Below are 11,729 nucleotides of genomic sequence, written 5' to 3' on the forward strand. Positions count from 1 at the left end.
CAAGAAAGCACATTCCACTTTCGCGGCATATACCTCCGAAGACCCATTGTTGGGGAAGTACATGGCCAACATTGTATTTACGTTTTACGTAAAGTGTCTCGTCAACCTCGACTATGAGTCCAGGGCCACCAATGCGCCGCTGCGGCTGGGCTAACAAGTCTGCAGTACAGGCCTCTCTCATCCACCTGTTGTACTGCACAACAGTTTTGTTGGATAGCTTCAGTTCCTTGTCAGAAAATGCTATGGAGGTCAGCTCCTGGGACCAGAAGTAGGTGAACCTGACAATGGTGTACAAAGGGAGTCGGCAGCCAGAGAAGAAAGTCCCCTCTCTGACGCTCACCTTGGCTCTGCAGGACTTGATATGGCACTGCCACATTCCCTCCTTCACTGCGAGCCGCATAGGGTGCCCATTCTTGCAGGTCCGCGTCTGCGGTAGAAGGTTATGCACCTGCAGGAATCCAATAGCCTCCTCATCATCCTTAGGGAGGTTATAGATGCTTGGGGGGGGGGGGGGGGGGAGGTACAGCCGATTCTGCCATCCTGTAGAAGTATCAGCAGTCTTGTACCAGTATCAGCAAGTCAGCAAACCAGTGTCAGCAAATCAGGAAACAGCAGCAAATATAGAAACACCGGCAAATGCAGAAACAGCAGCAAATATAATCCAAAAATCAATCCAGCTCTCAGTAACTCTCAAACAACACCTTCTCTGTCAACAACTAACCCACAAAGAAATTGCAGGACAGATGTGAGAAGGGGCTGGGTTGCCAGAGAAAAAATATAAATATTGACACATATCTGTGGGCAAATCAAAAGTCTGTTACTGTGCACACTTGATATGGCCACATTATCTGTGGCCGTATCAAAACTCAGTTACTGTGCAGATGTTTTGTTATGTGGGTAAATATAGCCCATTTGTACAGATGGGCCTACTTGCGGGGGACATAAAGAGCGGGAACGGGGAAATTTCGTCGCGTCGCATCGCATGGCGTTGCATGGCATAGATACGATCGTACGCGACGCGATGCGACGCGATTTCACTACGCTTGCGTACGTAGCAAATGTGGGCGCCGCCAAAATACACAAGTACCCTTGTTCTATTTGTTTGTGCATACCTGTGTATTGGGAGATAAAAGAAAGTTGATGTCTACTATTATCAGTATTTATTTTTACCTTTTCACATAGAAGGGTTTGTCTATCTGTATTCTCAATTCTTTTTCTAGCTTTTTCGATTGTGTTGTCATTATATCCCCTTGCCAACAGTCTATCAGAAACCTCTTTGATTTGTTCACTGCAAATGGTGTTATCCGTGCAGTTCCGTTTAATTCTTGAAAATTGACTAAAGGGGATAGAGTCTAGACAGTTTTTATGGTATTGGCTAGACCTCTCAATGTAACTGTTCGAATCGGTTTCTTTTCGATAGGTTTTTGTTTTCAGTTTACCTTCGTCTACATATATACTTAAATCGAGAAAAGTGACTACTGCTTGGCTTGTAGTAAAAGTTAATTTAATATTAAAATTATTAATGTTTAGCGTGTCACAAAAAGATTTTAAAATATCGGCATCACCTCTCCATATAAAGAGTACATCATCGATAAAACTATGCCAGTACACCAGGCTCGCCACCAGCTCTTCGGAGTGCCAAATGGTCGACTCCTCCCAGTACGCCATAAACAAGTTGGCGTAGCTGGGGGCGAACCTGGTACCCATTACCGTTCCGATGCACTGTATATAAAAACACCCTTCATGATAAAAATAATTATTTGTTAAAATAAAGACTATACTTTCAATGATAAAGGATTTGACTTCCTCCTTTAAGCTACTTTTGTTGAGAAAAAAGGAGACTGCCTCCACTCCCTTCTCTTTTGTTATAATTGTATAGAGAGTGCTTACATCCACACTACAGAGAACATCGTTCTCCTCCCACTTATATGTATTTATTTTTCTTAGTACATCGCCTGTATCTTTGACATATGCCTTTGTTTCACAAAAGGTTGTAAATAAAAGTCAATTACAGCAGATAAGTTGCTGGTAATGCTATTACATCCTGCAATTATTGGCCGTCCTGGGGGGTGGAGTGGATCCTTATGTACTTTGGGTAAAACGTAAATGGATGGTATTGATGGTTCCTTTATATTAATGAAATCAAATTCACTTATATTAATAACCAAATTATTATGGGCTTTTGTGGTTAATTCTCCCAATGCCTTAATTATTTTCTCTGTGGGGTCGCTTTTAACTTTTTTATATATGTATCCCCATCTTTCAATTGCCTGTCGATCTCCTTTAGGTACATATCTCTTTTCATAAGGACCACTCCACCCCCTTTATCAGCAGGTTTTATGATTGTGGATTTATCATCCTTCATCTTCTTAAGGGTTTCAAAATCAGGTTTACTTAGATTCAATTTATTCTTGAAACCTGCTCCTTTTTTTACTATTTTGTCTACTTCCTCACACACTACTTTATTGAAGCAGTCGAGAAAACTGCCTCTAAAATGTGTGGGGTATAACGTTGATTGATTATTAAAGGGGTTTTTTGGTATTTCATCATTCGGAATTTCTTCCGATTCTTTGTTATGAAAGAAACGCTTAATTGTTAATTTGCGTATGTACTTCTGAATATCGATGAATAAATCAAATGAATTCGGTTTAACAGAGGGGGAAAATTTTAAACCTTTTTTTCAAAATATTGACCTCTGTAGGTGTAAGGTCTCTCCCAGTTAGATTAAATATTTTCCCTTCGTTTTCTGTGTTTGCTGATATTGTTTTTTTTTTCTTTTTTTGTGTTTTGGGTTTGGTATATTTCTTTTTTACACCTGCCCTTTTTCCCCGTTTGGTTTGGATCTAGGGTTTAGAACCTGTTTCTGCCCGGTGTTTTGTTGCCCCACTGTAAAAAAGGACGTTTATTACCATTGTAGTTGGTATCATTATCATCTAGGGGTAGATATCGATTGGAAGTATTGGTCCTAAATAAATTGTCCTGACGGTCTCTGAATCTAGCAGGATGTTTTGGTGTATACCATCCCTGTTGTCTTTCGTCAGATTCCTGATACCCCGATCTCTGATTGGGACGGTATTTTGGCCGGTTGTACATTCTTTTATTTCTGGGGGTAAATGTCTCATTTTCATATTGATCTCCCCTATTCAAATTTGCACCACGTTGTTTCATTCTATTGAAATAATTTTTGTTTTTTTTGTTTCTCCAGCTCGGAGTTATTGCAGTGGGTTTCGGGTTACTGGGTATAGTGGTTTCACTAGTATGTGTAATCACTACAGTATCTTGTGATTGTATTTTCCCCGAGTTAAGATCCCGTTGGTATTTTGATTTTCTAGTTCTCAATTCTTTGGTACTTTTTTCTATGGCATTGATTAAAGTCCTCTAGATTTTTAAAAGGATGTATAGAATCTGAGAGGATGTTAATTTCAGTATTTAGATCTTTCATTGCTTTAGACCTCTCTTTGATAATAAGATTTGATAATTTTAATATTAAATTAACTTTTACTACAAGCAAAGCACTAGTCACTTTTCTCGATTTAAGTATATATGTAGATGAAGGTAAACTGAAAACAAAAACCTATCGAAAAGAAACCAATTAGAACAGTTACATTGAGAGGTCTAGCCAACACCGTAAAAACTGGCTAGACTCTATCCCCTTTAGCCAATTTTCAAGAATTAAACGGAACTGCACGGATAACACCATTTGCAGTTAACAAATCAAAGAGGTTTCTGATAGACTGTTGGCAGGGGGATATAGTGACAACACAATCGAAAAAGCTAGAAAAAGAATTGAGAATACAGATAGACAAACCCTTCTATGTGAAAAGGTAAAAATAAATACTGATAATAGTAGACATCAACTTTCTTTTATCTCGCAATACACAGGTATGCACAAACATAAATAGAACAAGTTTTTAGGAATAATTGGAAACTCTTAAAACAAGATCCAATTTTAACTGAAATCCTACCACCTCAACCTTATTTTAATTATCGCAAGGCTCCGTCATTAAAAGATCATCTGGTAAGAAGTAATACGGAGGTAGAGTTAAGACACAGTGAGCGCACCAATGGATTCCACCGGTGTGGCTCTTGCCTAATGTGCAAGACAGTAAAAAGTAAAGAGAGAAAATTCACCCATTTTAATGTTAAAAAAGAGAGTTTTAAAATAAATAATTTTATAACATGTCACTCCAAGAATATTATTTATGTTTTGGAGTGTTCATGTGGTTTGTTTTATGTAGGAAGGACATCGAGACAGTTGAAAGTACGTATGGCAGAACATATCTATAATATTAGAAAAGGATTGCCCATACATACAGTCTCTGCCCATTTTAAATCCCATCATGATTCAAGAAATCAATATTGTAAATTTTTGGGGCATTCAACAAATTACAGCGAGATGGAAAGTCAGAGATATCGAGAAAAGACTTGCACAAAATGAAATGCGATGGATCCACCATTTGGGAACCCTCGTTCCAGGGGGGCTCAACGGTGAATTCGAATTAAAGCACTTTTTCACCTAATTCTTTCCTCTCTCTCCTTTTCTAAATATGTCCACTTTATTTGTATGTAGTTTTTATCTGATGTGTGTATGAGGGAACATCGATGTTGACTATATGGTGGTAGCATTGATGTTCTGCCATAGTTACATACTGCATGCACTTTGTAAGCACTTTGTGGTTTTTAAAATAAAAAAGCAACTATTGTTTTTTTATTAAAACTATTTTTCATCTATTTTTAAAGAAGGAATTTTTTTATCTAAAAATTCTTAAAGTGGAAATTGATTAAACCACAATCTGCACTGCATTTTATATTATGTATGTATATATCGCTATCCCCCACTGAATAGTGTTTTTTTATCTAGATGAAATGCCCGGCTTTTAAAATCCATGTAAATAAGGAAACGGACGGTGGAACGCATAGAACCTGGAACTTCCGGGTCTTTGAAACGCACCGCCATTTTGGATATTGTAATGCTTTTATCCTTGGCAATATGAATGTGGCTGCATAGAACCAAGTTCTTATTTCAGATCTTGAATTGGAGATCAAAAAGAAAAACCTCCTTAAAGGGACAGTATCAATTTATTCAATTTACACATGGTGTCATTTGGGAGCGCTTTGTTGTTTGTGTGCATATTTTTTTCAAATTGTAAAGTTGAGGTCGGCGGCAGCAGGGCCTAGAGGGTGTTGCTTGTCGACAGCAGGTCCTGGAGGGTGGCGCTCGGTGGCAGCAGGTCTTGGAGACTGGCGCTTGAGGCAGCAGGTCCTGGAGGCTGTTGGTTGGCGGCAGCAGGTGTCCGAGAGTGGAGTGCGGCAGGAATAAACAGGCGGGGGGCGTGGCTTGGCTATTAAGGACATTAGACTTCCCTGGCCTGCTCATCCTGGCCCCTGATGCCCCCCTGCCGCTGGCAGGCTGTTTGTTGTTGTTAGCGGTGGGACCCCTGGTGCGCTCTCATCTGCCCGGCAGCCTTACTGCGGAGAAGAGTTCGGACCCCAGCGCTACAGTGTTGCCTGGCCGGATCCTCCTCAGCGGCGATCTCCTGTGCCGCTCTGCTAACCCAGCAATAAACAGGAGGTGGCGGCTGGCAGTGGGTCCGTGCGAGTTGGCTGTGTGCAGCTGGCGGCGTCAGGCAGGGGCTGGCGGTGGTCGCTTCAGTTAGTACGGCTGTGGGTGATCCGAGCGGGTGTGGGGGGACGTGCCTTGCACGTGTGGGCAGTAAGGGGCATGGAGGGTGGGCGGTACAGAGTACTATGGTGTTGCGGGGGCGTGGTGTGCAGCCGTGGGGCGGGGTGTGGGGTGTGCTTGGCCAGACATGGGGAGTGGTGGGCGAGGAGGGGGCAGGAGCTTGTGTGTAGGACGTAGGGCAAGGGTGTGCTGTGTAGAACGCCTAACGCAGATTCTGCAGTGTGGACGGGCCTGTCAATCACCCGTGGAACCCCGCCCACCATTATATACACTGCTCTGAGTGATGGATCTGGCTAAATATATAAGATATATATATATATATATTGCACTTTGAGCACTGACTGAAGAACTCAGCTCAGCTGCAAGCCACTCCCCTATTTGGACACAGCTAAGCACTTGGATGAAGCTAGAAGTGTCCTTATGGTGGAGCAGGACACGCCTCCTCAACAGTGTGCCATGCTTCAATCAGCGCATTCTGTTACCACATGCAATCTCCCTAAAACTAGTTTCAAACGTAGGTAAGTAATAGTATACTTCCAGTCACATGAGCCATGACAAACAATACTGAGAGAGACTATCTACCCCTTCAAGGCTAAGACCAGTGGGACTATTCCATGATTTATCTAAATAATGTTCCGACTGACTGAAAATCTCAGTTCCAAGTGATTTAATGTTTCATTATTCGCTAAAGATGATAACATCTGTCAGATGAAATGCCCGAACAGAATGATGTGTTTTTATTGTGCTATAATGACTCGGTGCACATAACGGTCCATGACAGTTACACCGTCTTAGTCATACTGATGACTGCTTGATGTGAAGCAAAATCTGCACATCTAAGCTTCCACAGAACAAACCTAGTTACTTCCCACCTTCTTGTCCAATAAAACAAAATTAGATTTTCTCTAATGAGCTGTTTTGCTTCTGGCTGATTTTACAGCTTTATGTGTAATCTATAGCGCCCTCAGCCTTTTACAAAGAACAATATGTTAAACGTTAAGCTCTGCGTGGCGGGATGGTTTTTCCGGCTGTTATACAACAGAATGTGTTTACTATCACTGAGAGAAATGTCTTGGTGACTGCTATTAGGCTGCTTGTAATGAGTGTGATTAATCTGCACGTGAAGGTGTTTACTACTAAACTTGGTCGGCATAGGGCATAGGGAAAAGGAACATTGTTACCAAAAGAAAACTTTTATATATTGGGATCAGCATTTTAATCTCCCTAATTATCACTAAATAGGTCGGTGTCAATAATTTTACACGTCTGAGTAATAACAGATTAGTCGCAATCCAGTACCAGCATTATACCTTTGTTTTATCCAACATTTCCAAAATACAGACCTTTTTGTCGGGGGTTGCCTAGGCCAGGATCTCCGTCAGAGAGATTTTCCTGCCTTTTGGGTGGAGCTATAATAGCATGTTTGCATGAACTCACGGGTCAAGTAACCAGCCGATGGTGTTGCAGGTGATCAGATGCCTCCTGCTGCATTATCACACTGGTACAGTACACCCAAGTAAGCATCAGTGATGCCAACTCAACAACATCTGAATTAAGCCCTCTTATTCATCCACCGCTGTTGTCTTCCATGGACGTCTAGGCCTTTTATGTTACTGAGCTCACCTGTGCGCCCATTTGGCCACTCCTAACTCAAACTGCTATCTCTCTGATGGATTATAGGTTTTTTGCAGCCTAAAGGGTGAGATTTTGGCAAAAGGTTAGCCACTAAGGGCTGGATGCACAAACTTAGGGTGACATATACAAATAGTAGAGTTCTATTTCACTTGGGATGTCGCTATGGGCAACCAATCAGAATATACTTCTTATTTATTTAGCACCTTCTAGAAGATAATAGTATCTGATTGGTTGCCTATAGCAACATCCCATGTGAAATAGAACTCCCATCTTAGTAAATTTACCCCTTGGAATCAACTCTGGACTTTATGCTTGCTTAATTGATGAAGAAATAACAAAGGAATAGCTGACACCTCTCCATGAAACCACTTTTGAGTGCACCCCGGAGGGTCCCATTGCAATGAAAGATAAAATTATTCAAGAGATCCACAGAATGACTCAATTGGGTGTCATTGCCCCCATAGAGGAAGCAACACAGTGGGTGTCTGCCATGGCGGCTGCATAGAAAAAATGGGACTGTACGTCTTTGTATTGCTCCAGTTCACTTGAACAAAGCAGTACTGCTTCCATATCACCCACTTCCCATCATTGAGCATGTGATTGCTGACATGCCTGGTGCCACAGTCTTCAGTACCCTGGATGCAAAGTGTGGTTTCTGGCAAATCCCTTTGGACAGAGCTTCGTCCCTGCTCACCACTTTCATGACCCCGATAGGGCGGTATGTCTTCCGCCGCATGCCCTATGGAACCACTACGGGCAGTGAGCTCTTCCAGCGTAGTATGGAGCAACTGTTTGCAGGCTATCCCTGTGAAATTACTGTCGATGACATCCTGATATGGTACCAAGGAGAACACTGGCCCTGACAGATAGCTTAGCACATAGCGCTGACTCATTGCTGTGTGCTGAGCAAACTTGTTGAGCATTTTGAGCGATCTAGTATTGCTCAGAAGGCTTGGCGCATCTCCATGTGTGTAGGCCCCTTTAGAAATTAGTAATCTCTAGCGCTTGATAGTCTTTGGTCTTCCGATCGATCATGTCCATCCGAATATATATTATTCTTACAGTTATTTACCGTTAATGCTTGTTTTCTTTTTCTGTAAATTAAAGTTATGTAACGTTTATGTATTGTAGTGTCCAAATGTGACAATTGTATTTTTTATTTGCTCAATCCATAATAAAAAACAATAAAAAAAAATATCTATCTAATCTCTATATACTGGTTTATCTCTTTCCGCAATGCCTGCTTTATGTATATGTCATAATGGTGGTGAGTGGGGAGGGTTGTGAATGCATTGTTTGCATATGTTCTAGATCAAATGATTTTGTTAGACTTCTAAAATATGTAGGGTTCATGATACGCATAAATACTATTTAGAATGTTCTGTATATGGTGTTTCTCTCCAGTAACACTAATGACTTGGGGGGCAGACACAAGATAATGGTATTTCTGGAATTAAAAAAGATGTGCTATGTGTTATTCTATAACATGAACTTATTAATGCAGTGGATCTTTGAGATTACAGTATGTTCTTGATGTTCCTACTGTACATGTCTGCAGGCATGAACATTTTACTGTACTATACACAATCTTTCTCTGTACTCATACTGCACTTCTCAACTTCTCATCTCTAGTTCTCCATTTCTAAAAGCAGGAGGACTTACAGAGAGCACTATACTTACGAGCAAGATGTGGACTTTTGCTTACATTGTATAGCCACTTGCAGATAGATCTGATTCATGCTCTTAAAATCAAGTGGGTTGCCCATTGCCTCGCTGCTCTGCCTTGTTAAACCAGGGGCAAAGGCAGGATTTGCAAGGAGGGGTTTCCAGAGTGGAGTGGAGAGACGCATGGGGTTGAGACTGAGGTGAATTGGTATATACCTGGCTTATTAGACAAGTGTAAATAGATACAAAAATAATATACATAATATCTGGGTGTAATATGATTGGCCAACGGTCGTGATCTCGACGGTCAGTATACCGACATCGGAATCCCGGCCGCCGGTACTCTGACAGAGGGGTAAACGCAAAAAAGCCCTTGCTGGGCAACAAATACAATTCTGAAATGTGATTAATCGCATAATTATTCTGCGATTAATCCCATTGTTGGTGCCACTTAGCTACATGCTTGTTGCCAAGGGGGATTACAGGCTCCCTGTCATAGGCAGTTTCATGCTTATTGCCAAGGGGATTACATGTTCATTGCCATAGGGGGTTACATGCTCATTGCCATAGGGAGTTAAATGCTCATTGTCATGGGGGAATAAAATGCTCGTTGCCCAGGGGGAGTTGAATGCTCATTGCCCAGGCGGAGGTAAATGCTCATTGTCAGGGGGAGGTAAATGCTCATTGTCAGGGGGAGGTAAATGCTCATTGCCCAGGGGGAGGTAAATGTTTTTTTTTTTATTGTGGGGAGGAGTGGCACCACAGAGGCACAGTGTCACTGACAGCATTAGAGACTCTGCGCCCCTCCATAAACTGCCGCCGCCGCCACAAAGGAGACAGCCACTAGAGGTCACCCTGCACCTCTAGCGTCTGTCAGTGCAGGAGTACCTCTAGTGTGTCACACACATATGTATACACTGTATTTAAATACATACATTAATTAAATAAAGCCTCTTACATGTGCCTCTAGGTAGTGGTCAGTAGCAGCGGTGTCAAGTACTTGGAGTGAGGACAGTACAGATCCATGCAGGCATCACAGCAGCAGCTGTGTGTTCTGTTGGCAGGTTATCTGTTTTCTTCACAACCCACAATTCGTGAGTGTTTGAAAAGGGGGTGTGGCTAATTCCAGGGGTGGGGCTTAATCACGGGCCGCGGCAGTGGGTTTAAAAATTATTTAAAACATTTTTTTGTCTGTCAGGGGGGTTTCTGGGTACACAGAAACCGCCCCTGCATGCGCCACTGTAAAGTCACATCTAATTTTCATAGACTGTTTACTGAGCAGGTATTATTTAACAATCTCTATGTGATTGTGTACAATACTAATCTCTACAGTCTTTATGTGAGTCATTGTTTCTTCAAAGGTTCTTGAACATAACAAGTTGTGTACAGTTCTCTGTTACAGTCACTATTTCCCAATAGCTGCTCCACTCTCACTATGTCAGACACCCCCCACCCTAGTCTTTCCGCCACCTTATAGGTGACTATTCCTGTATGAAGCAAGGGTTAATGCAGCAGTAGCATGTAGAGTGGAGTTCATACAGTGCTTGCTATTGCTGTGGTATTAGTGGATTGATGCAAATGTGTGTTGCTGTAGTGCAGGAGGATTCATCTAAACTAAGGAGATATAATCAAGAACATTGAGCGCTAATATATCATAGGAGTCTATACAATTATTATGGCACCTGTAAAATTAGGGATACGGTCACTAGGTTTACAAGCATTAGGTCAACAGTCATTATAAGTCACCAGTCACTAGGACGACACATGAAATAGGTAATCATGCATTAGGTCGACATGGTCATTAGGTCGACTCAAGAATTAGGTCGACCTGGAAAAGGATGACATGAGTTTTTTATTTAAAAAAAATAAAAAAGTGGTTTCATCCAACTGGGCATAGAGTGAGATTTAAATAGTGTACCCGAAGCATGGTGAGCAAAGTGTGCCATGCGAGGGGACGCGGTACACTTATACGGTGTCCATGGCGACTAAAGTTGACATAGACAACCACATTTTTTTTAAAGCTTGTGTCAACCATGTCCATGTCAACCTTTTTCATATCGGTCTAATGCTTGTGTTGACCTAATAACCATGTCGACCTAATGCATGTCGACCTATATCATGTGTTGACCTAGTAACTGTTGACCTATAGTGGTCGACCTAAGTTCTGTTGACGCTATGACCCATACCCTAAAAATAAAGGTTTATAATTAGTAAACTAAGAAGATAATGATCTGTGAAAAAGCTTTGGCCACTCCATTATTACTCTACTGCACAGGTTCTCAAACTCAATCCTCAGGACCCCACACAGTGCATGTTCTCCAGGTCTCCTCACAGTTTGTGAAAATGAAACAAGTGAAATAATTAGCTCCACCTGTGGATCTTTTAAAATGTGTCAAGGACAGGGGCTGGCTGGCAACTTTCAGCCTGGGGGGCAGCACAAGCAAGTGGCCCATCACCATCGCCATCATTTCACCACCCTATCCTCTCCCGTGTAGTATGCAGCAAGGATTAAACAATCCTTCCCCCCACACACACATACAACAGAAACGGGAAAAGTGCGCGCCGAAGGCGCGTAGCAAAAATTTACACTGTAATGTCCATTACACCTAAAGCCATCACTGTAATGCTAATTACATATAATGCCAAACACACCATAATGCCCATTACACATAATGCCACACACCGTAATGCCCATTACACATAAAGCCATCACTGTAATGCTAATTACACATAATGCCACACACCG

Source organism: Crinia signifera, chromosome 6 (genome assembly GCF_055691185.1).
Source record: "Crinia signifera chromosome 6, ASM5569118v1, whole genome shotgun sequence".
NCBI lineage: Eukaryota > Metazoa > Chordata > Amphibia > Anura > Myobatrachidae > Crinia > Crinia signifera.